The sequence below is a fragment of the Eptatretus burgeri genome, chromosome 5 (assembly GCF_056783735.1).
Source record: "Eptatretus burgeri isolate ZD-2024b chromosome 5, Ebu_testis_v1, whole genome shotgun sequence".
In the NCBI taxonomy this organism is placed as follows: domain Eukaryota; kingdom Metazoa; phylum Chordata; class Myxini; order Myxiniformes; family Myxinidae; genus Eptatretus; species Eptatretus burgeri.
Window position 1 is genome coordinate 80,259,442 of NC_140965.1, and position 25,653 is coordinate 80,285,094.

The 25,653-nt window shown below is 45.9% G+C and overlaps 4 non-coding genes across 4 annotated transcripts; 2 read left to right on the top strand and 2 right to left on the bottom strand.

The window, feature by feature from the left end:
- Positions 1–829: 829 nt before the first annotated feature.
- Positions 830–949, top strand: TRNAL-UAA (transfer RNA leucine (anticodon UAA)). The gene is made up of 2 exons: positions 830–867; positions 904–949. It is a non-coding gene; the product is annotated as a tRNA-Leu (tRNA).
- Positions 950–2,187: 1,238 nt separating this feature from the next.
- Positions 2,188–2,307, bottom strand: TRNAL-CAA (transfer RNA leucine (anticodon CAA)). Its single transcript has 2 exons — positions 2,270–2,307; positions 2,188–2,233 (listed from the first exon to the last, which is right to left on the bottom strand). It is a non-coding gene; the product is annotated as a tRNA-Leu (tRNA).
- Positions 2,308–12,222: 9,915 nt separating this feature from the next.
- TRNAL-CAA (transfer RNA leucine (anticodon CAA)) lies at positions 12,223–12,342 on the bottom strand. The gene is made up of 2 exons: positions 12,305–12,342; positions 12,223–12,268 (listed from the first exon to the last, which is right to left on the bottom strand). It is a non-coding gene; the product is annotated as a tRNA-Leu (tRNA).
- Positions 12,343–23,319: 10,977 nt separating this feature from the next.
- On the top strand, positions 23,320–23,439 carry TRNAL-CAA (transfer RNA leucine (anticodon CAA)). Its single transcript has 2 exons — positions 23,320–23,357; positions 23,394–23,439. It is a non-coding gene; the product is annotated as a tRNA-Leu (tRNA).
- The last annotated feature ends 2,214 nt before the right edge of the window (positions 23,440–25,653 follow it).

Consider the following 25,653-nt stretch of genomic DNA (forward strand, 5'->3'; position numbering starts at 1 on the left):
ATATATATCCTCTTCAAATTTCAAGTCAATCGGATGAAAATTGAGGATTTTACAAATACCACCTTAGTTGTTGACCTTGGGACGATGTTAACCTCAAAAGTAATATGTTGGTTTAATTCAGCGACCGGTAATATAAATCCTCTTCAAATTTCAAGTCAAAACGGATGAAAATTGAAGATTTTCGAAACACCCCCTGATTTGTTGACCTTTGACCTATGTTGACCTTTTGACATTTTCTCCTCAAAAACAATCGGCTTCTTCATGACCAAAAACTCCACCATGTGGTGAAGTTTCGTGAAGATCGGTTTTAAATTGTGACCTGGAGGCAACAAACAGACAGACAGAGATGGGGGAAAACATAATCACCTTCACCATCCGTGGTGGAGGTGAACAAGAAACCCTTTTGATGGTGGTCCCACATGATACAGTACTATCGTGTAAATGTATATAACTTCACTGTAAATACACAGCTTTACATTTCCATCGTTGTGATGAACAAACTGGACAGGTCACTGATCCCTCCTCCCTCACGAGGTTCTGCTTTGAATGCAGCTCTCAACCAGAGCAGGAAGGTCATGTGGACGATCGAGCTTACGGCACACAATGGTCCACCTTCTTCAACCTCAGTTTTGGGATAACCCTCGAAAATGGGAGGTGATTTTGTGCATTTAAAACCTTACGCAAATTCATTGTGGTTGAAAGAGATCCTACATTGGACATTCATCCACAGTTCCACACCTTCCGAAGAAGTCTTGTGGTGTGGTGCAGTCGTGAGAATATGACCGTGACGTTTACACAAAAGGTTTAATAAGAAATTCTTCCACCAGGTGTCAGAATGGCCGAGCGGTCTAAGGCGCCAGACTTAAGGCTTTCCAGCTTTCCATGCACTGACATGGTCGGGTGTTCTGGTCTCCACATGGAGTCGTGGGTTCGAATCCCACTTCTGACATTAACTTTTAAAATGCTGGTCTAAACTTTCTTTTTCATCACCCACGTGTCCATATGTTTTTGTTTCCCGAGATGGACACGAGTGAGAGTGTGAGTGACAGAACTGGTGGGAATAGTTGAGGGTGAGATTAAGGAGATGAGTTGGAATGGAAGCAAGATGAGTGCAATGAAGTTTTGTTGCTCACACCACTCCCTCTCTCTCTCTGGTGTTTCACTCTCTGTCGTCCAAATGGGATTGGGTTTATCGTCTGATGCACTCGCAACAGCAGCGTGACGATTCCCAAAATAATTCTGGTGACGGAGATCATCGACACCATTTTGTATACATCAATCCCCACTTTCTGATTGCCGTTTTCGTTGTGTGACGGGCGATGTGGCCGCGTCTTCACGCAGGGGCATGGGGGGCAAAGGGGGGCGCAAATTCTCAATGAAACGTATACCGTGTGCACAAAATCCTGTCGTCTCAAAAGATCTGTAAGACGCAAAAGATCCACAAGAACCATGAGACCCCTGAAGACCCTGAAGACCCCTTTTACCTTTGAGACCCTTTGGACACCTTCAAGACCCCAAAGAAGTTTTCTTCCCATTTCTCCTCCCAGTTTACAAATTTCTCCACATTTTTTTCATGAAGTCGAACCAGACATGAGCATTCCGACACGACATACAAAACTTTATTGCCAAAAAAATGAAAAACATACAAACAAACATGAAAAATATATTTTTACTTTCTCCCTCTCTTATCATCCTCTGTTATTTCTCCGCTCCATCACCATTGTGAAATGTTATTGTCATTTGAATTCATTCAAACCAAACAACAGTGTCCAACGTATGCAAGAAGACTTGCTGAACACCTTTTTAACGTAATTTCGCCCGTCACACAACGAAAACGGCAATCAGAAAGTGGGGATTGATGGATACAAAATGGCGTCGATGATCCACGTCACCAGAATTATTTTGGGACTCGTCACGCTGCTGTTGCGAGTGCAGCAGATCATACACACAATCCAATTTGGACTGCAGAGAGTGAAACACCAGAGAGAGAGAGAGAGAGTGGTGTGAGCAACAAAACTTGATTGCACTCATTTTGCTTCCGTTCTAACTCATCTCCTTTATCTTACCCTCAACTATTCCCACCAGTGCTGTAACTCACACTCTCACTCGTGTCCATCTCGGAAAACAAAAACATATGGACACGTGGGTGATGAAAAAGAAAGTTTAGACCAGCATTTTGAAAGTTAATGTCAGAAGTGGGATTCGAACCCACGACTCCATGTGGAGACCAGAACACCCGACCATGTCAGTGCACAGAAAGCTGGAAAGCCTTGAGTCTGGCGCCTTAGACCGCTCGGCCATTCTGACACCTGGTGGAAAGGTTTGTTATTAAACCTTTAGTGTAAACGTCATGGCCATATTCTCACGACTGCACCACACCACAAGACTTCTTCGGAGGGTGTGGAACTGTGGATGAATGTCCAATGTAAGATCTCTTTCAACCACAATTATTTGTGTCAGGTTTTAAATGCACAAAATGATCTTCCCTTTTCGAGGGTTATCCCAAAACTGAGGTTGAAGAAGGTGGACCATTGTGTGCCGTAAGCTCGATCGTCCACATGACCAACCTGCCCTGGTTGAGAGCCACATTCAAAGAAGAACCTCGTGAGGGAGGAGGGATCAGTGACCTGTCCAGTTTGTTCATCACAACGTTGGAAATGTAAAGCTGTGTATTTACAGTGAAGTTATATACATTTACACGATAGTACTGTATCATGTGGGACCACCATCAAAAGGGTTTCATGTTTACCTCCACCATTGAAGGTGAAGGTGATTATGTTTTCCCCCATCTCTGTCTGTCTCTTTGTTGCCTCCAGGTCACAATTTAAAACCGATCTTCACGAAACTTCACCACATGGTGGAGTTTTTGGTCATGAAGAAGCCGATTGTTTTTGAGGAGAAAATGTCAAAAGGTCAACATATGTCAAAGGTCAACAAATCAGGTGGTGTTTCTAATATCCTCAATTTTCATCTGTTTTGACTTGAAATTTGAAGAGGATTAATATTACCGGTCGCTGAATTAAACCAGCATATTATTTTTAGGTTAACATTAACCAAATCGTCAACATAGTCCCAAGGTCAACAACAAAGGTGGTATTTGTAAAATCCTCAATTTTCATCCGATTGACTTGAAATTTGAAGCCGATATATATTACAGGTGAAATGTTGCAACGAGCCAATTATTTTTGAGGCCAACGTGGACCAAAAGGTCAACATAGGCCGAAGGTCAACAACTAAGTTTGTGTTTCTAAAATCCTCAATTTTCATCTGATCTTGGAGAAACTTGAAAATTGAAGAGAATTTGCATATCAGGTCACTGAAGTCAATCACCTATTAATTTTGAGGGAAAAGGCCTAAATATCAAAACAGGCCAAAAGGTTAATTTGGGCCGAATTTCTAAAATCCTCATTTTTCATCCCATTGACTTAACATTTGAAGAGGAGTTACATATTTGGTCATTGAATTCAACCACCTATAATTTTTTAGGTCAAATTTGTTTTTGGATTTTGCAAGTGTCAGGCTCTGCATGACGTTTTCTTCTTTGTTTGTCTGTTTGTTTGTGTCAGGATATCTCAAACAGTTGGAGACAGATTCGGACTAAACTTGGTGGTCATATTTAATGTGTGGCAACGAAGAATTGATTCAATTTTGGTGAAGATCCTATTCCGGATTCGGATCTGATAATTTCTGAAGTGATTCTTGACCATTGAGAAATCGGGCCAAAAACGATGTTTTCGCATGGGGTTTCAAAAATATATTGGGTTCGATATGTTCTCATGGATCAGGAATTATGTGGAAGAGTATGCACTCTACCGAGTCGTCTACCGAGTGCCCTTCTAGTATTTAATGTTTTCACAAAATGTCGTTTTCATTGTAACGTGTGTGTGTGTGTGTGTGTGTGTGTGTGTGTGTGTGTGTGTGTGTGTATGTGTGTGTGTGTGTGTGTGTGTGTGTGTGCGTGTGCGCGTGTGTGCGTGTGTGCACATATATACTGCACATATATATATATATATTTCTTTTTTTATACGTACATATATACATATATATTGTGACGGCAATGGGTACCAAGTTTATTATGAGAGGGTTTAATCACTGTTTGTCCTCGGAAGAGCCGGACCTGGGGCCACCACCCACATTAAATTTGTGGAACGTTCGATTACTTTTGAACAACGAACGCAACCGTCTGACTGGAACGATGAAGCAACCGTTTGACTGGAACGATGAAGCAACCGTCGGACTGGAACGATGAAGTGACCATCTGACTGGAACGATGAAACAACCGTCGGACTGGAACGATGAAGCAACCGTCTGAGTGAAACGATGAGGCAACCATCTGACTGGAACGATGAAGCGACCCTCTGACTGGCATTGATGAAGTGACTGTCTGACTGTAACGATGAAGCAACCGTCTGATTGGAACGGATGAAGATAACATCTGACTGGCACGGATGAAGCGACCGTCTTCCTGGAACGATGAAGCGGCCGTTTGATTGGAATGAAGAAGCAGCCGTCTGACTGGAACGGTGAAGCAGCCGCCTGACTGGCATGATGAAGCGACCATCTGACTGCAACGGATGACGCGATCGTCTGACTGGAATGATGAAGCGTCCGTCTGTCTGGAACGAATAAGCGACCGTCTGACTGGAATGACGAAGCGACCGTGTGACTGGAATGATGAAGCTGTCAGAATCGCAAACTGCTATCGCCAAATGACTCACGAACTGACTCGTTGTCGAATGACTCTCCAAGTCACTCGTTGTCGACTGAACTGCGCGTTCTCGCATGCCCCCGTCTGACTGGATTGGAGAAACTGACGCCACTGACTGACAAACTGACTCATCGTCGACTGATCTGTGCGCGTGCGCCACCTGTCAAAAACGGACCTCTCCATATTTTAATAGGCGGCCTGTCTCGGCAGCAAGACTTTCCACAAATCCACCCGTCCCCACTTGTGAATCATTAACGTGACACCTGCACGTCCCGTTGTTATTCCTCGCTCATGATGTCATGTCTGTGATGCTGGTCTTGCAAAAAGCTGCCGTTTGTCAGAATAACTGAGAACGAACGTGAAGCGCTCATAAAACGTCAATAACAATTTTCCCTCATTGTTCATCCTGACATGAAAAAAAAAACAGTTGGCGTCCGAAGAGCTGTGGAACAGGGTGTCCAAACGTCGAGGGCAAAATGCGGGCGGCGGCGTCGGTGAAAGAAACTGGTGTCAACACGCATGATTGTGTCTGTTGTCAAGAGAAAAAGGTTTCCATGAGAGAGAGGATCTCTTCTTTTACCTTCTCAACGCATCACATTTAGAATCCCACTGGACATGGGGATGCGTCTATCCTGGACATGCAATGAGGAAAATAACTATCTGAGGACCTGGATGTTGGAATGCAGTCGTCGGATCAGATTCTGAAATCCGTAACAACATATATATATATATATATATATATATATATATATATATATATACATATATATATATATATATATATATATATATATATATATATATATATATCAGGTCAGGTCAGGTATGGGAGCATGTGCCAGAACAGCGCGTCGCTGCGTCCACTTTCCGTCGGTACTCCAGGGCCCTCCGTCGGGCCATCCCCCAGGCACATGCCAGGCCCATCCCCATCTCCTTGAGATGGTGGTCAACCTGCTGCAACCATGAGGCACGTGGTCGGCCCACTGGCCTCCTCCACTCATGAGATTCCCTCGCTGAGAGAATCTGGTGAGCAGGATCAGCATCAGGAAAACGAGCCACATGTCCATACAGCCGCAACTGACGCTCACAGACTATGCAGGTAACAAATCTCATCCGAGTCTCTCTCAGCAACCGCTCGTTGGACACAAAATCCGACCAGCGATAGCCAAGGATTCTCAGAAGACACCTGGTACCAAAGGAATTAAGTCTCCGTCTCAGATCCTTGGTCAGAGTCCAAGTCTCGCATCCATAGAGCAAGACTGGAAGTACCAAGGACCTGAAGACTCGGACTTTCGTCCTCCCGCACAGGTACCGGCAGCACCACACCCCATGATCCAGTGAATCCATGACTCCCCAGGCCCGACCCAGACGTCTATTGACCTCTGACTCGCAGCCAGCAGAGACATGAATATCACTGCCAAGGTAAGTGAATCTCTCCACGACCTCAACATCCTCACCACAAACAGACACAGACAGGACAGCAGCATCCAAGATGTCACCGAAGGCCTGGATCTTAGTTTTGACCCAAGAAACCCGTAATCCCAGCGGCTCCAACTCTTCATTCAGCACCGCGAGGGCCCCAAAAGGATGTCTAAAGTCTCCGCAAAGATGACTGCATCGTCTGCAAAATCAAGGTCCGAGATCTTGACATTCCCAAACGATGCACCGCAACTTTATCTCTCCGACATCCTCCCTAAAATCCAGTCCATACAAGTGCTGAAAAGTGTGGGGGCAAGTACACATCCCTGATGAACTCCAGTAACAACTGGAAAAAAGTCAGAGGTGGTACCACCACACTTCACAGCACTCTCAGAACCAGAGTAGAGTTCATACATCAGATCGATCAGTTTTGGTGGCACCCCACGAAGACCAAGAATCCTCCAGAGGACATCCCGATTCACTGAATCGAACGCTTTACAGAGATCAACATAGGCTGCAAGCAGCCCCTGCCGAAACTCTCGACTGCGTTCGGTGAGGACACGAAGGGCAAGGATACGGTCAATCGTTGACCTCTTTGGTGTAAAGCCTGACTGCTCTGGACGCTGGTGCTCAAGCAGATGGTGGCGAACCCTATCAAGAATTATCCGAGAAAAGACCTTGCCCGGCACTGAGAGCAGCGTCACCCCTCGGTAGTTGTTGCAGTCTTGGCGATCACCCTTCCCTTTCCAGAGAGGGACAACAAGGCCCCTCTTCCAGTCAGTTGGGATGATGCCTGTGTTCCAGGCAGAGCACAAAACTGCATGCAACGACACGAGTGCAGCATTTCCACCAGCCTTGAGAAGTTCGGCATGGATGCCACAAATCCCTGGAGCTTTGCCCCATTTCAACTGGTTCACTGCAGCCTGTGTTTCCACAAGCGAAGGTGGACCACAGTTGATTCGTGGGTCAGCAACAGGGATTGTAACACCCTTGACGTCCAACTCGACAGCTGGGGGATCAGCCTGGTACAACCGCTCAAAGTAACCGGCCCAGCGAACCTTCACTTCAGACTCCTCTATCAAGAGCCTACCACTCTCTGCTCGAACTGCAGTGCTCCGAGGGATGGGCTTGGATGAACGTAATGCGCGAATTCCCCTGTAAGCGGGACGAGAATCACCTGTCCACAAGTGATGCTCTACCCCCTCACAGATTCCTCGCACATAGGCCTCCTTGTCCACCCTCAGTGCACGTACAGTTTTATGCCTCAGCTCCCTGAACAGCTCAGCTCTGCCATTCAGCCTGGCCCTGCGACTCTGGTCAATGGTATCCAGTGTCCCTTGAGAGACAAAATTCTTCTTTGCCCTGTGGTGAGTTCCAAGACATCCACCGGCAACATCAAGGACGGTGGTCTTAAAGGCACTCCACAACTCTTCAGGACCCCCCAAAGCACCCAGACCCCCCAAGTGTCCACTCAGCCTGTTCGCAAACTCCTCAGCTACTCTCTCATCCCTGAGCTTGGCAACATCCAGCCTAGGCTGGGATGGTACCATTCTCCAGGATTTAAGGTGCAGCTTTAGAGTTGCTACAACAAGCCTGTGGTCAGTATTGAGGAACTGAGCACTCCGGTAGACCCTGCAGTTCTGGATCATCCTTCAACGACCGTCAATGAGGACATGGTCAATCTCCTTTGCCACACCGCCAGCGTTGGAATACCAAGTCCAGCGATGAGCTTGTGGGCGCTGAAACCATGAACCAGCCACCCGAAGTCCATGACTTCTTGCAAAGTCAAGGAACTTAGTGCTATTCTGGTTCATAGTTCCTGACCCATGGGGACCAACACACACCTCATAACCATCCCTATCAGTTCCAGTCGATGCATTGAAATCCCCCAAGACTAGAAGTGTATCTCGTCTGGGGCACTGATTAACCACAGACTCGAGCGTGGCGTAGAATGCATTGTTCACGGTGAGATCACTCGCCTCAGTTGGAGCATAAACAGAGACCACAGAAATGACACCGAAGGAGTGACGAATCCTTAATCTCATAATACGCTCGTTGACCGGTGTTACCTCAATTATCATTGGGGTCAGCTTATTGGACACAGCTACAGCAACTCCTTGGGTATGGTAACCATCAAAGCGACCAGACCAATAGTAGGTGTAACCACCCACCATTATCTCGCCGCAATCCGGTCTCCGAACCTCAGAGAGAGCTGCAATCCCGATGTCCAAACGCTTGAGCTCAGATGATAACAGAGACAGGTGATCATCCTCTCTTCGGGATAGGACATTCCAGGCACCCACCCGAAGGGACCGCCTCAGGTTAACCCAAGGAGACCGCCGTCTGGTGGACGACACCTCAGCACCACTCCGACACACTCTCCCGCAATCTGACCCAGGGATGTTACCCCGTGGTTTCCCTCCTATCAAAGATTGGGGGTCCCGAAGGCTTTGCCCCAATCCCGTCATCCGGTGAGCTGCCCTGCGAAGGGAAGCTGCACAGGAGGTACTCCCACGGAGTGGGTTTTCAGATTTTTTTGCGTTTTGCGTTTTGCGGAATGAAGGGTTTTACGGTGGCCGGAGTGCAAATCCTGCCACCAACCTCCTAATAAGAAGTAACCCAACTGCATTAGGACGTCTGCAGACACAGTTGGGCACTAGATATGGATGGCCGTTGGCTCACAAGGAGCTCCTCCGCCCTTTGATAGGTTTTGTTTTTAATCCTACTGGGTGTCCATATCCAAACACCCCCCTCACCAGAAAACCTGGTGGGGGAGACGGTTTAGTCGCCGACAACCCGACCATGGAACAGATTAGTACAGGTTTACATGGTACCTGTAGCAGGTCACAGATCGAACCTGACCTGACAAAATATATACATATACATATATATACTGTTACGGCTGTGGAAATTTGCAAGACACCAGAAAGGTCCTCAGGTTAGATATATCGATAAGTTCATGTGTAGTTAGTCCACACCCGTTGTTTAGAGGGAATACGTATGATTCATCCGGGCTGCGACGCTTTGAGTGAGCCATTTTTCTTTACCTGTCGTTATTTTGGAACAACCATGCCATCTCAACAACCACGCCATCTCAACAACCACGCCATCTCAACAACCACGCCATCTCAACAACCACGCCATCTCAACAACCACGCCATCCACACCACAAAGTCACGAAAGGAGCAACGAAACCAGCCCCACCCCAATTTCTCCTCCGGTAAACAAGTTTGACGGTTGGAACTCAACTCCCACCCCAATTTCTCTGGAATGTTCCTCCCCCCACCCACGCTCCGCGAAGGGCAGGGCGGGCGCAGGAGTAATAAATGGGAAAGAGTAGCACCTGGAAAAGCGGGCGCGGATAGCAGAGACTTGGGGCAGTCGTGTGGATTCTTGGTCGTCGTGGTCTTGGGCCAAGTCTTCGTCTTAGACAGACTTGGGGCAGTCGTGTGGAAGTCTCGCTCCAACTCTTCGTTGCAGACAGACTTGGGGCATTCGGGTGGAAGTCTTGTCCTCGTGGTCGTCGGGAGAAGGCTTCACGACCTGCCCACCGTTGCAAGGCCCGAGATCAGGCGCGGCTACCCTAGTTGCCATTGGGACGAGACATCGCGACCCAACCACCGTCGCACCACGAGGGTGCGGGTAAGACCCTTCGTTCTCATGGGCCTTTACGGTCATCCACGGCCCACGACCATAAAGGGGGTAGACGGACCCCGTCTACCCCCTTGCCTGTGAGCGAGGTCTTTCTTTGTTTTTGTTTGCATGCTGTGGCGCCGTGTCCTGCCAGGTCGAAACTGTGGAAGTGCTTGTAAATAATAATTATTGTCGGTCGTATTGCTTTTGCATTCTATTTGTTGCTTGTGTATTGCATGATTCCTTGCTTGTGTTGTGTGTGCAATATGTGCTTTGTAATAAAAGTGCTTGTGTGAAATGTATCCCGTTCGTCAGCTCTTTCCCCATTGAAAGTGGCATCTTGCATCACGTAAGGGATTGGTCGTGGGTTTTGACACCCAGTTAATAATCTGAACCGTCGAGGTCGGCGATAACTCCGCTCGGTTATCCCTGCAGCACGGAACGAGCCGCTTAAGCGGTTCATGTCCGGAGTCGACCTGCGGCGTGGTACAACTCATCGGTATGCGACCCGCGCGGGTACTTAGGTATATCGACATTCGCGATTCACCCTATTTCGCGCGGGTAGAATGCGGACTGGGTTGTGGTGAGGTTAAACCCCACCCCTGGCTAGCTCCTTGGCGGTAGTTGCAAGAGTGTCATGACTGAATTGTCCGTTCCGGTGGGCGACGCGTCGCGATTTGAGTTCCGTGGCCGATCGCACGCCGGGCGGGCCGAAATTCGTAACAATATATACAAACACACACATAAATGTACATGCTATTGTCTCGCTGTGTGCCTGACTGCCTTTCTTCGTTCCTTGTGCACGGCCACATCTTGTTAGTTGCGAGCTCCAAACTTGGGGAACAAATACAACTTTCTGTGTGGGAAAGCATGGGCGATGTGGCCGCGGCTTCACGCAAGGGCGTGGGGGGCAAAGGGGGGCATAAATTCTCAATGTAAATGTGTATCGTGTGCACAAAATCCTGTCGTCTCAAAAGATCTGTAAGATGCGAAAGACCCACAAGAACCATGAGACCCCTGAAGACCCTGATGATCCCTTTTACCTTTGAGACCCTAAGGACACCTTCAAGACCCTGACGTGGATTTTTTAACCCACCTTGTTGTGATCGTTGTCCTCCTGACGGATTCTTACTGGCCGATTGTGGAATCCTATTTGACGACAGACAGGGTTTAACGTTTGTCCGATTTGATTATAAAATCCGACAAAAACCCTATCGACACTGATAAAACTGATGTCCACACAAGTCCTTCCATGTGAAACAATTTATTTTCTAATTATACACCATACACTTCTCACCCTCGGACAATGAACGAAAGAATACCCATTGATTGCAAGATTATTTGGGACTATTTCATTTATTCTTACTTTAGTTCACAGATAGACCAACCCGATTCAATTCACTTCTACATTACATCAGAGAGTTTTATTCTAACCTGGTACATGGTCAGTTCCAAAGAGTACAAGCCACTGAGATACGATACTTCCCCACATGCTTGCACTGAAAACAATTCACCTTTCAAAGCATTTTATACTTTCATGAGAGAGAGGTTGGGGGATATTCACCCAGACTGTAGACGTGTTCTTTCGACCAAAAGCCACTTCGTACAGTTTCGAAGCAAAGGTTCCTTTATCAGCTCGGTCACTCTGCTCCAGAACAACACATTTCTTATCATTGAGGGCAAAAGTCTTTTGGCCAGAGATGACAGCCAATTCAACTTGCAGCATAAAAGTTCCATTTCTGAAACTCCAGTTGTTACAATTTAAAATACATTAATATGAATTTTTCCCCCACAACCGCAAAGAAGTTTTCTTCCTGTTTCTCCTCCCAGTCTACAAATTTCTCCACATTTTTTTTTCATGAAGTCGAACCATACATGAGCATTCCGACACGACATCCAAAACTTTATTGCCAAAAAAATTAAAAACATACAAACAAACATGAAAAATATATTTTTACTTTCTCCCTCTCTTATCCTCTGTTATTTCTCCGCTCCATCTCCATTGTGAAATATTATTGTCATTTGAATTAATTCAAAGCAAACAACAGTGTCCAACGTATGCAAGAGACTTGCTGAACACCTTTTTAATGTAATTTCGACCGTCACACAACGAAAACGGCAATCAGAAAGTGGGGATTGATGGATACAAAATGGCGTCGATGACCCACGTCACCAGAATTATTTTGGGACTCGTCACGCTGCTGTTGCGACTGCATCAGACGATACATCCAATCCCATTTGGACAACAGAGAGTGAAACACCAGAGAGAGAGAGTGGTGTGAGCAACAAAACTTCATTGCACTCATCTTGCTTCCATTCCAACTCATCTCCTTTATCTCACCCTCAACTATTCCCACCAGTGCTGTAACTCACACTCTCACTCGTGTCCATCTCGGGAAACAAAAACATATGGACACGTGGGTGATGAAAAAGAAAGTTCAGACCAGTATTTTAAAAGTAAATGTCAGAAGTGGGATTCGAACCCACGACTCCATGTGGAGACCAGAACACCCAACCATGTCAGTGCATGGAAAGCTGGAAAGCCTTGAGTCTGGCACCTTAGACCGCTCGGCCATTCTGACACCTGGTGGAAAGATTTGTCATTCAACCTTTAGTGTAAACGTCATGGCCATATTCTCACGACTGCACCACACCACAAGACTTCTTCGGAGGGTGTGGAACTGTGGATGAATGTCCAATGTAAGATCTCTTTCAACCACAACCATTTGTGGTAAGGTTTGAAATGCACAAAATGACCTCCACTTTTCGAAGGTTATCTCAAAACTGAGATTTCTTTTTTTTTTTTTTTTTTTTTTTTTTTTTTTTTCTATACCTTGGTCGAGGCTCGTATGAGAGCTAACACACAACTCACAGCAAGGAGGCATGAGACAAGAGGGGTGGGAGTGGAAGGGACAAAACATTGGGGAACAGACACAGGTGAACTGTGGAAGGGAGAGGGATGGGGATGGGACGGGGAACATGGCGAGGAGAAGATGGACATTACAGGGACTTTCAGGAAGGAAAGCAGGAGAATTGAAGGAAGTGGGCTTGGGTGGATTATCGGGGGTAGAAAAGATCGAGGATTTGGATGGGGGAAGATAAGAGGTGGTGGTGAACAGCTGTTTTGAAAGCCTGGAGGGAAGAATGGGAAAGAATAGAGTGAGGAAGTTTATTCCAAAGGCGGGAAAAAAGAGGAATGAAAGAGTGAAGATGAGCAGTGATTCGTGATTTTGGTAGTTTTACCAGAAGGGGGTTGTTGGCGGACCTTGAGCGCCCTGTGGAAATGTGGTTGGGACAAATCGCAGAGAGAGCAGGGGGGCAAGGCTGAGAGGACTCGGTAGAAGACAGAAAGACCACCGACCAACCTGCGGTGATTGAGTGAGAGGCCCAAAGACTCAGCTTCATTGCGGGAGATGCCAATGATCTTAAAAGCCCTGGTTTCGACAGCGTGAAGTCGAGAAAGGTGGGAGGCAGGAGCACCAGCCCAGAGGGGAGAGCAGTACTCCATCAGGCTACGGACAAAAGCTTTGTAAGTAGTCAGGAGCTCAAGAGGGCCGAGGAAGGACTTAGCACGACAGAGGATTCCCAGTCGGCGACTGGCTTTTGAGGCAAGGTTGGAAATGTGACTTTCCCAGCAAAGGTCATGGCAGATAGTGAGACCCAGAAGCTTGAAAGAAAAGACTTCTTCCAGAGGATTGTTGAGAAAGTGGATGGGGGGGTTTTGTAAACGGTCCTTTCGAAGAGACATAGTGAGAGTGTGAGATTTGTGTGGATTGAAAGACATGTTCCACGTGTTGGACCAGTTTGTGATTTTATCCAGATCTGCAGTGAGCGAAGAAGCTGCTGCTTGCCGGTCTGAGGGATGACAGATGGTACGGCAGAGGGTGGAGTCATCGGCAAAGAGAAATAGAGGATTTTCCAGAGAGTCCGAGAGATCATTGATGAAAACCAGAAAAAGAACAGGGCCCAGAACGCTACCTTGAGGAACTCCAGCCTGCACAGGAAGAGGGGATGAAAGAACTCCATTTAGGGCCACACGTTGACTGCGACAGGAGAGGAAGTCTGCGAGCCATGAGTGGAGATGGCCTTGAATACCATGGGAAGAGAGTTTGGTGAGTAGGGCAGGGTGCCAGACTGTGTCAAAAGCACGTGATATGTCCAGGGATACGGCCTGGATTTCCTGTCTGGCATTGAGGACCTCCATCCATTGATGGGAGAGCAGTAGCAGCATATCCAGGGTAGAGTGACCTGGTCTGAAACCAAATTGATGATTGGAAATCAAGCCATTGGAGAAGAGGAAGGATTTCATGTCTGAAGCAATGATGGATTCCATAACCTTGCTGATGATTGGGAGAAGGCTGATTGGTCTGTAGTTACAGGGATCTGTTTTTGCACCTTTTTTATGCAGGGCAGTGATGTTAGCAGATTTCCAAGCAGATGGCAGATGACCTTGGGAAAATGAGAGGGTGAATAGAACAGAGAGAGGGTGAGCAAGAGCAGAAGAGCAGGCTTTGAGGACACGTGGGCTGATGCCGCCTGGACCGGTTGCAGAATCTGACTCGAGGTTTGAGAGCAAGCTTCCACCTTGTCAGGAGAAAAGGATACAGAGTCCAGGGACAGTTGGGTGCGACTGGGTAAAGTGGGTAGAGATAGTGATGGGTTTGGGACACAAGATTTAGCTGCAAACACCGAGTTTAGACATTCAGCTTTATCACGTGTGGAATCAGCAGTGCGGCCATTTGAGGTAAGGAGGGGATGGAGGCGGAACAATCACCAGAAACAGATTTGATTAAACGCCACCAGGATTTTGAGGAGGGAGAGAGCTTTGAGAGTTCAGACTTGAGATGAGAAAGATGTTGTTTTCTGGCTCTCCTGAGGGTAGATACACACTTGTTCCGAGCTTTGTGGAAAGAACTGAGATTGCCTCTCTCAGTTGGGTTTGCTTTTCCATGAGGCAAAGGCAAGTTGTTTCAGGACAACTGCCTCGCCACAAGCTTCAGTAAACCAAGGGCGGGAGGAAGGGTAAGACAACTGAACACGAGAGGGGATAAATCTGTGCATGAGGGAGAGCAAGTTTCTTTGAAAGAATTCCCAGGATGAGTTGATGTTTGAGAAAGTAGTGATAGGAGACCAGTCTGTAAGTTTGATGGCTGCTCGGAGACCCTGCCAGTCGGCTTGAGTGAAATGCCAGACTCGACGGCGGTGAGGTGGTTCTCTGATAACAGCCAGAGAGATGTCCACTTTAACAAGGACGTGGTCAGAAGAACCAATTGGAGCGAAGGAAGAGCAGCAGATATTGTCAGGGAAATTTGTCAAAATCAGATCCAGAAGAGATGGAGTACCATTGGTTGAGATCCGGGTTGGGAAGTTGACCGATTGAGTCAGTCCCAATGAGTCACAGAAAGTTTTTGCTGATGTCCCATGGCAGGTGAGAGAGGTACCCACACCTAGCCAACTGGCGTGATGACAATTGAAGTCGCCACATAAGAGGAAGAGAGAGTTTGGATGAGAAGATAGAAGATGGTCCATGTTTTCGGAGAGTGAGGTGTAGATGGAGTCATCACTGTTCGGTGGACGGTACAGTACACATATAAACATGAGGTGGGAGTGGAGGGGAAGCCGAAGCCAGAGGTATTCCTGGGGGTGTGGGGGAGTGAGAGCAGTGCAGGGAGAGTGAGGAATAGAGTCTTTGATGAAGAGAGCAACACCTCCACCAGGACGAGGCTCAGGTCTGTCATACCGTAAGAGGGAGTAACCAGGGAGAGATACTTGGGAGTCAGACACGTCTTGGGAGAGGAAAGTTTCTGTTAGGCAGATAATGTCTGGTTTGTCAGTGGCAACCTGTATGGAAAGATCTGAAAGGTTTGAGCGAAGGCCCCGGATATTTGAGGTCCACACTTTTAATGAAGAGGAAGGAGAGGAGGCTTTGGGTGCAGGAGGTGGAGGGGGAGGGGGAGGGTAGGACAAGGGACGAGGGGGGCAGGTAAGGAGGGTTGCTGAAGGATTGTGGGGTATTGCAGAACAGCGAGGGGAGGGGGCCAAATGAGGAGGAGAAAAGGCTCTGTGGTGCTGGGGGAGAGGGGGGACAAGAGACAAGGAAGAAGGCAGTTGGGGATTTGAAGAGGTGAAGAGGTGGATTTGAAGATTTGAAGAGTTTTAGAAGATGGACCATTGTGTGCCGTAAGCTCGATCGTCCACATGACCTTCCTGCTCTGGTTGAGAGCTGCATTCAAAGAAGAACCTCGTGAGGGAGGAGGGATCATTGACCTGTCCAGTTTGTTCATCACAACGATGGAAATATAAAGCTGTGTATTTACAGCGAAGTTGCATACATTTACAGGATAGTACTGTACCATGTGGGACCACCATCAAAAGGGTTTCATGTTTACCTCCATCACGGAAGGTGAAGGTGATAATGTTTTCCCCCGTCTCTGTCTGTCTGTTTGTTGCCTCCAGGTCACAATTTAAAACCGATCTTGACGAAACTTCACCACATGGTGGAGTTTTTGGTAATGAAGAAGCCGATTGTTTTTGAGGAGAAAAAGTCAAAAAGTCAACATATGTCAAAGGTCAACAAATCAGGTGGTGTTTCTAAAATCTTCAATTTTCATCCGTTTTGACTTGAAATTTGAAGCGGATTTATATTACCGGTCGCTGAATTAAACCAGCATATTATTTTTGAGGTTAACATAAACCAAATGGTCAACAAAGTTCCAAGGTCAACAACTAAGGTGGTCTTTCTAAAATCCTCAATTTTCATCCGATTGACTTGAAATTTGAAGAGGATATATATTACAGGTGAATTGTTTCAACGAGCGAATTATTTTTGGGGCTAACGTGGACCAAAAGCTCAACATAGGCCAAAGGTCAACAACTAAGTTGGTGTTTCTAAAATCCTCACTTTTCATCTGATCTTGGAGAAACTTGAAAATTGAAGAGAATTTGCATATCAGGTCACTGAAGTCAATGACCTATCAATTTTGAGGGAAAAAGGCCAAAATATCAAAACAGGCCAAAAGGTTAATTTGGACCGAATTTCTAAAATCCTCATTTTTCATACCATTGACTTGATATTTGAAGAGGAGTTACATATTTGGTCATTGAATTAAACAACCTATTATTTTTTAGGTCAAATTTGTTTTTGGATTTTGCAAGTGTCAGGCTCTGCATGACGTCTTCTTCTTTGTTTGTCTGTTTGTTTGTGTCAGGATATCTCAAAGAGTTGGAGACGGATTCGGACGAAACTCAGTGGTCATATTTATTGTGTGGCAACGAAGAATTGATTCAATTTTGGTGAAGATCCTTTTCCGGATCTGGATCTGATAATTTCTGAAGTGATTCTTGACCATTGAGAAATCGGGCCAAGAACGATGTTTTGGCATGGGGTTTCAAAAATATATTGGGTTCGATATGTTCTCATGGATCAGGAATTGCGTGGAAGAGTATGCACTCTACCGAGTCGTCTACCGAGTGCCCTTCCAGTATTTAATGTTTTCACAAAACGTCGTTTTCATTGTAACATGCGTGTTTGTGTGTGTGTGTGTGTGTGTGTGTGTGTGTGTGTGTGTGTGTGTGTGTGTGTGTGTGTGTGTGTGTGTGTGTGTGTGTGTGTGTGTTTGCGTGTGTGTGTGCGTGTGTGAACATATATATTTTTCTTTTTTATACGTGTATATATACATATATATTGTGACGGCAATGGGTACCGAGTGCATTATGAGAGGGTTTAATCACTGTTTGTCCTCGGAAGAGCAGGACCTGGGGCCACCACCCACAATTAAATTTGTGGAATGTGAGATTGCTTTTGAACCACGAACGCCACCCAGTTAACCCCTAGTTCCAGTGTCCACCGCATAATTATTCCGTTTAACTTGAGGTCACGTGGTTGCCTGAATGGGGAGTGCACCCTCCGCAAGCACCAATCTTATCTTGATTAGATTTTAATTATGGCAGCCGAGCGTTTAACCGCTGGTGCATGACGACGATTATTGGTGGAGTCGTGTGGTAATTACCTCCCAGTCTATCGAGGTTCAGACAATGCTGGATCAATGGAAGGAACGGACAAGCACGGACAGGTTGGAACGTCAACAAATAATTTATTCACAAGAAAATAAATAGATAAATCGAACTTTTTATTTTCGTGAGTTAAAAATAAATACATTCAAAATCAATCAAAATGATCGCAAGCAAATAAATAATTAATCAGGCAAAATCAATGACAGTGAAAGGAAAAGAGACAAAGAGCAGATGCTTATCGGGGATTGACTTAATTTACAACTAAACACAGACAAGGGTACCCAGCAGATTTTTTGGGGGGGGGCAGAAGAAACCGTCTTGTTCACCAAAGAGAAGTCATGCCTTGCTGTGCACCCACTCGCAAACAGGCTTGAACGCCAGTCGACGTCACTCCAAAGAAACAGGAACGCCAGGAGCAACCGTCTGACTGGAACGGACGAAGCAGCCATCTGATTGGAACCGACGAAGCAGCCATCTGATTGGAACCGACGAAGAAACCGTCTGACTGGAACTGATGAAGTGACCGTCTTACTGGCACGGATGAAGCCACCGTCCGATTGGAACGAAAAGCAGCCGCCTGACTGGAACGATGAAGCGACCATCTGACTGGAACGGATGAAGCAACCGTCTGATTGGAACAATGAAGCGACCATCTGATTGGAACGATGAAGTGACCATCGGATTGGAACGATGAAGCGACCATCTGATTGGAACGATGAAGTGACCATCGGACTGGAACGATGAAGCGACCATCTGACTGGAACGGATGAAGCAACCGTCTGACTGGAACAATGAAGCGACCATCTGATTGGAACGATGAAGTGACCATCGGACTGGAACGATGAAGCGGCCATCTGATTGGAACGATGAAGTGACCATCGGACTGGAACGATGAAGCGACCATCTGACTGGAACGGATGAAGCAACCGTCTGACTGGAACAATGAAGCGACCATCTGATTGGAACGATGAAGTGACCATCGGACTGGAACGATGAAGCGGCCATCTGATTGGAACGATGAAGTGACCATCGGACTGCAACGGATGAAGCAACCGTCTGACTGCAACGGATGAAGCAACCGTCTGACTGGAACGATGATGCGACTATCTGATTGGAACGATGAAGCGACTGTCTGACTGGAATGATGAAGCGACCGTCTGACTGGAATGACGAAGCTAGCTTCTGACTGTAATGAAGAAGCGACCGTTTGACTGGAATGACGAAGCAAACGTCTGACTGGAACGGATGAAGCGACCATCTGACTGGAACAATGAAGCGGCCGTCTGATTGGAACGAAGAAGCAGCCATCTGATTGGAATGATGAAGCGACCATCTGACTGGAATGACGAAGCTAGCTTCTGACTGTAACGAAGAAGCGACCGTTTGACTGGAATGACGAAGCAAACGTCTGACTGGAACGGATGAAGCGACCGTCTGACTGGAACAATGAAGCGGCCGTCTGACTGGAACGACGAAGCAGCCATCTGACGGGAATGATGAAGCGACCATCTGATTGGAATGATGAAGCGACCGTCTGACTGGAATGATGAAGCGACCGTCTGACTGGAATGACGAAGCGCCCGTCTGACTGGAATGAAGAAGCGACCGTCTGACTGGAATGACGAAGCGACCATCTGACTGGAACAATGAAGCGACCGTCTGACTGGATTGACGAAGCGACTGTGTGACTTGCACGAAGAAGCGGCCATCTGACTGGCACGGATGAATCGACCATCTGACTGGAACGACGAAGTGACCGACTGACAGGAACTGATGAATCGACCATCTGACTGGAATGATGAAGCAACGGTCTGACTGGCATGGATGAGTCAACCGTCTCACTGGAACGATGAAGAGACCATCTGATTGGAACGATGAAGTGACCGTGTGACTGGCACGGATGAAGCGACTGTCTGACTGGAACTGATGAATCAACCGTCTGACTGGAACGACGAAGTGACCATCTGACTGGAACGATGAAGCGACCATCTGATTGGAACGATGAAGCGACCGTCTGACTGGAACGATGAAGCGACCGTCTGATTGGAACGATGAAGCGACCATCTGACTGGAACGATGAAGCGACCGTCTGATTGGAACGAAGAAGCGACCGTCTGACTGGAACGATGAAGCGACCGTCTGATTGGAACGATGAAGCGACCATCTGACTGGAACGATGAAGCAACCGTCTGACTGGCACGGATGCGGCAACCGTCTCACTGGAACGACGAAGCGACCGTCTGACTGGAACGACGATGCGACTGCCTGACTGGAACGGTGAAGCAACCATCTGACTGGAATGATGAAGTGACCGTTTGACTGGAATGATGAAGCTGTCAGAATCGCAACCTGCTATCGCCAAATGACGAACAAACTGACTCGTTGTCGACTGATCTGTGCACGTGCCCCACTCGCCAAAAACTGACCTCCATCGATTAGGACCATATTCTGTGCAGAGCGTTGGTGCCGCCGAAGCAGTCTCCTTGGCTATTGGGAACAATCCTGGACGGGTCGCCACTCCGACACAGTATACCAGCATGCTGGCACTCATTTTGCCGACCTCGGAAGGATGACAGGCAGTTCAACCCCACCTGGTGTTAATTCAACAGCTGAGCGGGATTTGAACTCAGGACCCTAGGATCCCAAGCCCACTACCCTAACCATTAAGCCAACACCAGGCATAAACCACCATTAAGCCAACACCAACAAAACTGACCCCTCCATATTTTTATAGGCGGCCTGTCTCGGCAGCACAGACTCTCCAGAAATCCACCCGTCCCCACTTGCGAATCATTAACGTGACACCTGCACGTCCCGTTGTTATTACTCGCTTATGATGCCATGTCTGTGATGCTGGTCTCACAAAAATCTGCCATTTGTCAGAATTACTGAGAACGAACGTGAAGCGCTCATAAAACGTCAATAACAATTTTCCCTCATTGTTCAGCCTGACATGAAAAAAAACAGTTGGCGTCCTTAGAGCTGTGGAACAGGGTGTCCAAGCGTCGAGGGCAAAATGCGGGAGGCGGCGTCAGTGAAAGAAACTGGTGTCAACATGCATGATTGTGTCTGTTGTCAAGAGAAAAAAGTTTCCATCAGAGAGAGGATCTCTTCTTTACCCTTCTCAATGCATCACATTTAGAATCCCACTAGACATGGGGATGTGTCTATCCTGGACATGCAATGAGGAAAATAACTATCTGAGGACCTGGATGTTGGAATGCAGTCGTCGGATCAGATTCTGAAATCCGTATGAACATATATCTATATATATATATATATATATATATATATATATATATATATATATATATATATATATATATATATATATATATATATATATATATATATATATATATATATATATATATATATACATATACTGTTACGGCTGTGGAAATTTGCAAGACACCAGAAAGTTCCTCAGGTTAGATATATCGATAAGTTCATGTGTAGTTAGTCCACACCCGTTGTTTAGAGGGAATATGTGTGATTCATCCGGGCTGCGATGCTTTGAGTAAGCCATTTTTCTTTTCCTGTCGTTATTTTGGAACAACCACGCCATCTCAACAAACACTCCGTCTCAACAACCACGCCATCTCAACAACCACGCCATCCACACCACAAAGTCACTAAAGGAGCAACGACACCAGCCCCACCCCAATTTCTCCTCCGGTTAACAAGTTTGATGGTTGGAATCCAGCCCCACTTGGTGCAAGTTATTTAGAAGCTTGCTATTCATTTAATATGTGCAGGAGGATGCTAATATTTGGCAGGGAGGTTCCTTTGGGGTATACTATTGATGGAGTGAAGTTAAAATTAAAAAATAATTTCAAATGTTTTAAATTTCTGACCTGTTTTGAACTTAACTTTTTTGTAGCACCTCAACGTTAAAGTATTTTCCTTTCTAATGTTTTTATCTACCACACTATTTTTTTTACTGATTACAACATACAAATACATATATTGCTTTAAAATTATTTGGATCAGACTTCACTGCAATGTTTTATAAAAAATATTATGAGACTAGTCTTTTAGAAACGATAAATGTATAACCAGGCGAGCATTGGGTGTCTTTGACACCAACTCTCTGGTTGAAACATCATGCGAAAATATCGTTTTTGGCCCGATTTCTCAATGGTCAAGAATCACTTAAGAAATTATCAGATCTGGATCCGGAATCGGATCTTCACCAAAATTGAATCAATTCTTCGTTACCACACACCAAATATGTGCACCAGGTTTCGTCCGAATCTGTCTCCAACTATTTGAGATACCCTGACACAAACAAACAGACAAACAAAGAAGAAGACTTCGTGCAGACCATGACACTTGCAAAATCTAAAAAAACAAATTTGACCTCAAAAATAATAGGTGGTTGAATTAAATGACCAAATATGTAACTCCTCTTCAAATATCAAGTCAATGGGATGAAAAATGAGGATTTTAGAAATTCGGCCCAAGTTAACGTTTTGGCCTGTTTTGATATTTTGGCCTTTTTCCCTCAAAATTAATAGATGATTGACTTCAGTGACCTGATATGGAAATTCTCTTCAATATTAAAGTTTCTTCAAGATCAGATGAAAATTGAGGATTTTATAAACACCACCTTAGTTGTTGACCTTTGGCCTATGTTGACCTTTTAGTCCACGTTGGCCTCAAAAATAATTGGCTCGTTGAAACAAGTCACCTGTAATATATATCCTCTTCAAATTTCAAGTCAATCGGATGAAAATTGAGCATTTACAAACACCACCTTTGTTGTTGACGTTGGGACTATGCTGACCATTTGGTTAATGTTAACCTCAAAAATAATATGCTGGTTTAATTCAGCGACCAGTAATATTAATCCTCTTCAAATTTCAAGTCAAACAGATGGAAATTGAGGATTTTACAAACAACACCTGACTTGTTGACCTTTGACCTCGGTTGACCTTTTGACCTTTTCTCCTCAAAAACAATCGCCTTCTTCATGACTACAAACGCCACCATGTGGTGAACTTTCTTGAAGATCGGTTTTAAATTGTGACCTGGAGGCAACAAACAGACAGACAGAGAGGAAGGAAAACATAATCACCTTCACCTTCGGTTGTGGAGGTAAACATGAAACCCTTTTGATGGTGGTCCCACATGGTGTGGCACTATCGTGTAAATGGATATAACTTCACTGTAAATACACAGCTGCACATTTCCATCGTTGTGATGAACAAACTCTGGACAGGTCACTGATCCATCCTCCCTGAAGAGGTTCTGATTTGAATGCAGCTCTCAACCAGGGCAGGAAGGTCATGTGGACGATCGAGCTTACGGCACACAATGGTCCACCTTCTTCAACCTCAGTTTTGGGATAACCCTCGAAAATGGGAAGATCATTTTGTGCATTAAAAACCTTACACAAATCCATTGTGGTTGAAAGAGATCTTACATGGGACATTCATCCACAGTTCCACACCCTCCGAAGAAGTCTTGTGGTGTGGTGCAGTCGTGAGAATATGGCCATGACGTTTACACTAACGGTTTAATAACAAACCTTTCCACCAGGTGTCAGAATGGCCGAGTGGTCTAGGGTGCCAGACTCAAGGCTTTCCAGCTTTCCATGCACTGACATGGTCGGGTGTTCTGGTCTCCACATGGAGTCGTGGGTTCAAATCCCACTTCTGATATTGACTTTTAAAATACTGGTCTAAACTTTCTTTTTCAGAACCCACGTGTCCAGATGTTTTTCTTTCTCGAGATGGACACGAGTGAGAGTGTGAGTTCCAGAACTGGTGGGAATAGTTGAGGGTGAGATGAAGGAGATGAGTTAGAACGGAAGCAAGACCTCTCTCTCTCTCTCTCTCTCTCTCTCTCTCTCTCTCTCTCTCTCTCTCTCTCTCTCTCTCTCTCTCTCTCTCTCTCTCTCTCTCTCTCTCTCTCTCTCTCTCTCTCTCTCTCTCTCTCTCTCTCTCTCTCTCTCTCTCTCTCTCTCTCTCTCTCTCTCTCTCTCTCTCTCTCTCTCTCTCTCTCTCTCTCTCTCTCTCTCTCTCTCTCTCTCTCTCTCTCTCTCTCTCTCTCTCTCTCTCTCTCTCTCTCTCTCTCTCTCTCTCTCTCTCTCTCTCTCTCTCTCTCTCTCTCTCTCTCTCTCTCTCTCTCTCTCTCTCTCTCTCTCTCTCTCTCTCTCTCTCTCTCTCTCTCTCTCTCTCTCTCTCTCTCTCTCTCTCTCTCTCTCTCTCTCTCTCTCTCTCTCTCTCTCTCTCTCTCTCTCTCTCTCTCTCTCTCTCTCTCTCTCTCGTTTCACTCTCTGTTGGTCTCATGAGGTTGCGTGTGTCGTCCGATGCACTCGCAACAGCACCGTGACGAGTCCCAAAATAATTCTGGTGACGTGGGTCATCGACGCCATTTGGTATCCATCGATCCTCTTCCTGAGTGGCGTTTTCGTTGTGTTGGACACTGTTGTTTGGTTTGAATGAATTCAAATAACAATAACATGTCACAAGGGAGATGGAGCAGAGGAACAACAGAGGATGTAAAAATTTTTTTTCATGTTTGTTTAAATGTTTTGTTGTTTTTGGCAATAAAGTTTTGTATGTCATGTCGGAATGCTCATGTCTGGTTCGAATTCATGAACAAAAATATGGAGGAATTTGTGGACTGGGAGGAGAAATAGGGAGAAAACTTCTTAAGGGTCTTAAAGGCGTCCTTGGGGTCTTCGGTAATGGGGGTCTTCAGGGTTTCTCATGGGTCTTTTGGGTCTTATGGATCTTTTGAGATATTGGGGTCTTTTGGGTCTTTTGAGTCCTTTGGGTCTTTTGTGGATTTTGACTTTTTGGGCTCCTTTAGGTTTTCTGTATATTCGGGTTTTTTTTAGGGTAGTTTGGGTCTTCATGGTGTTTTGTTTACTCTGGTTCTTTTGAGTCCTCGGGATATTTTGGGACATTTCGGTCTTTTGGGTCATCTGGATCTTTTCGGTCTTGGGAGTCTTCGGGGTCTTTTGGCCCTCAGCTTCGTATGGGCCTTTTGTGTCCTCGGGGACTTCATGGTCATCTGAGTCTTTTGGGTCTTTAAGATCTTTGTAATCTTAAAGGGTATTCAACTGTCGTAGGGGTCTCAGCAGTCGAAAGGGTCGAAAAGTACATCCCAATGGTGCGTAATTAACAGAGAAACAATTGTGTGAAGTCAGGAAATAATTGACGTTCAAACAGTACGTAATTAATCGACATGAGGTCACGGCCTCTTGGACAGACGAACCATGAATTTCGTTTTGTAAATTGACAATCAAGTACGACTTCTGACGATCTTATGGTGTCTATCTCCATTTATTTGTGGTTGTGTGGGAAGAGAAACGTGACTTCGTAACACTTTGTCGCCAAAGGAAATTTGGAAATTGTAATAACCTCTGCCACCTCCAGCAGATGGTGCTACACAGTACACGTTTGCATGGAGTATTTCCACCCTCTCTGCCCCCCCCCCCACACCCCCATGCGTGAAGCCACGGCCACATCGTCCATGTTCCTCCACACACAAAGTTTTATTTGTACCCAAAGTCGGTGGAGTACTCGGTAGAGTGCATACCTCTGCCATGTATTGCCTGATCCATGAGAACATGTACATTTTTATCTCGCCTGTTCGAAGAACGGAGACCTATAGCGATACCCCCGGCGTGAGCGTGAGCGTGAGCGTGAAAATGTTAAAGTTTTTGGTGCAAGTTATTTAGAAGCTTGCCATTCATTAATATGTGTAATTGAATGCTGATATTTGGCAGGAAGGTTCCTTTGGGGTATATTATTGATGTAGTGAAGTTGGAATTAAAAAATAATTTCAATTTTTTTAATTTTTGACCTATTTTGAACTTATCTTTTTTGTACCACATCAACGTTAAAGTTTTTGGTGCAAGTTAT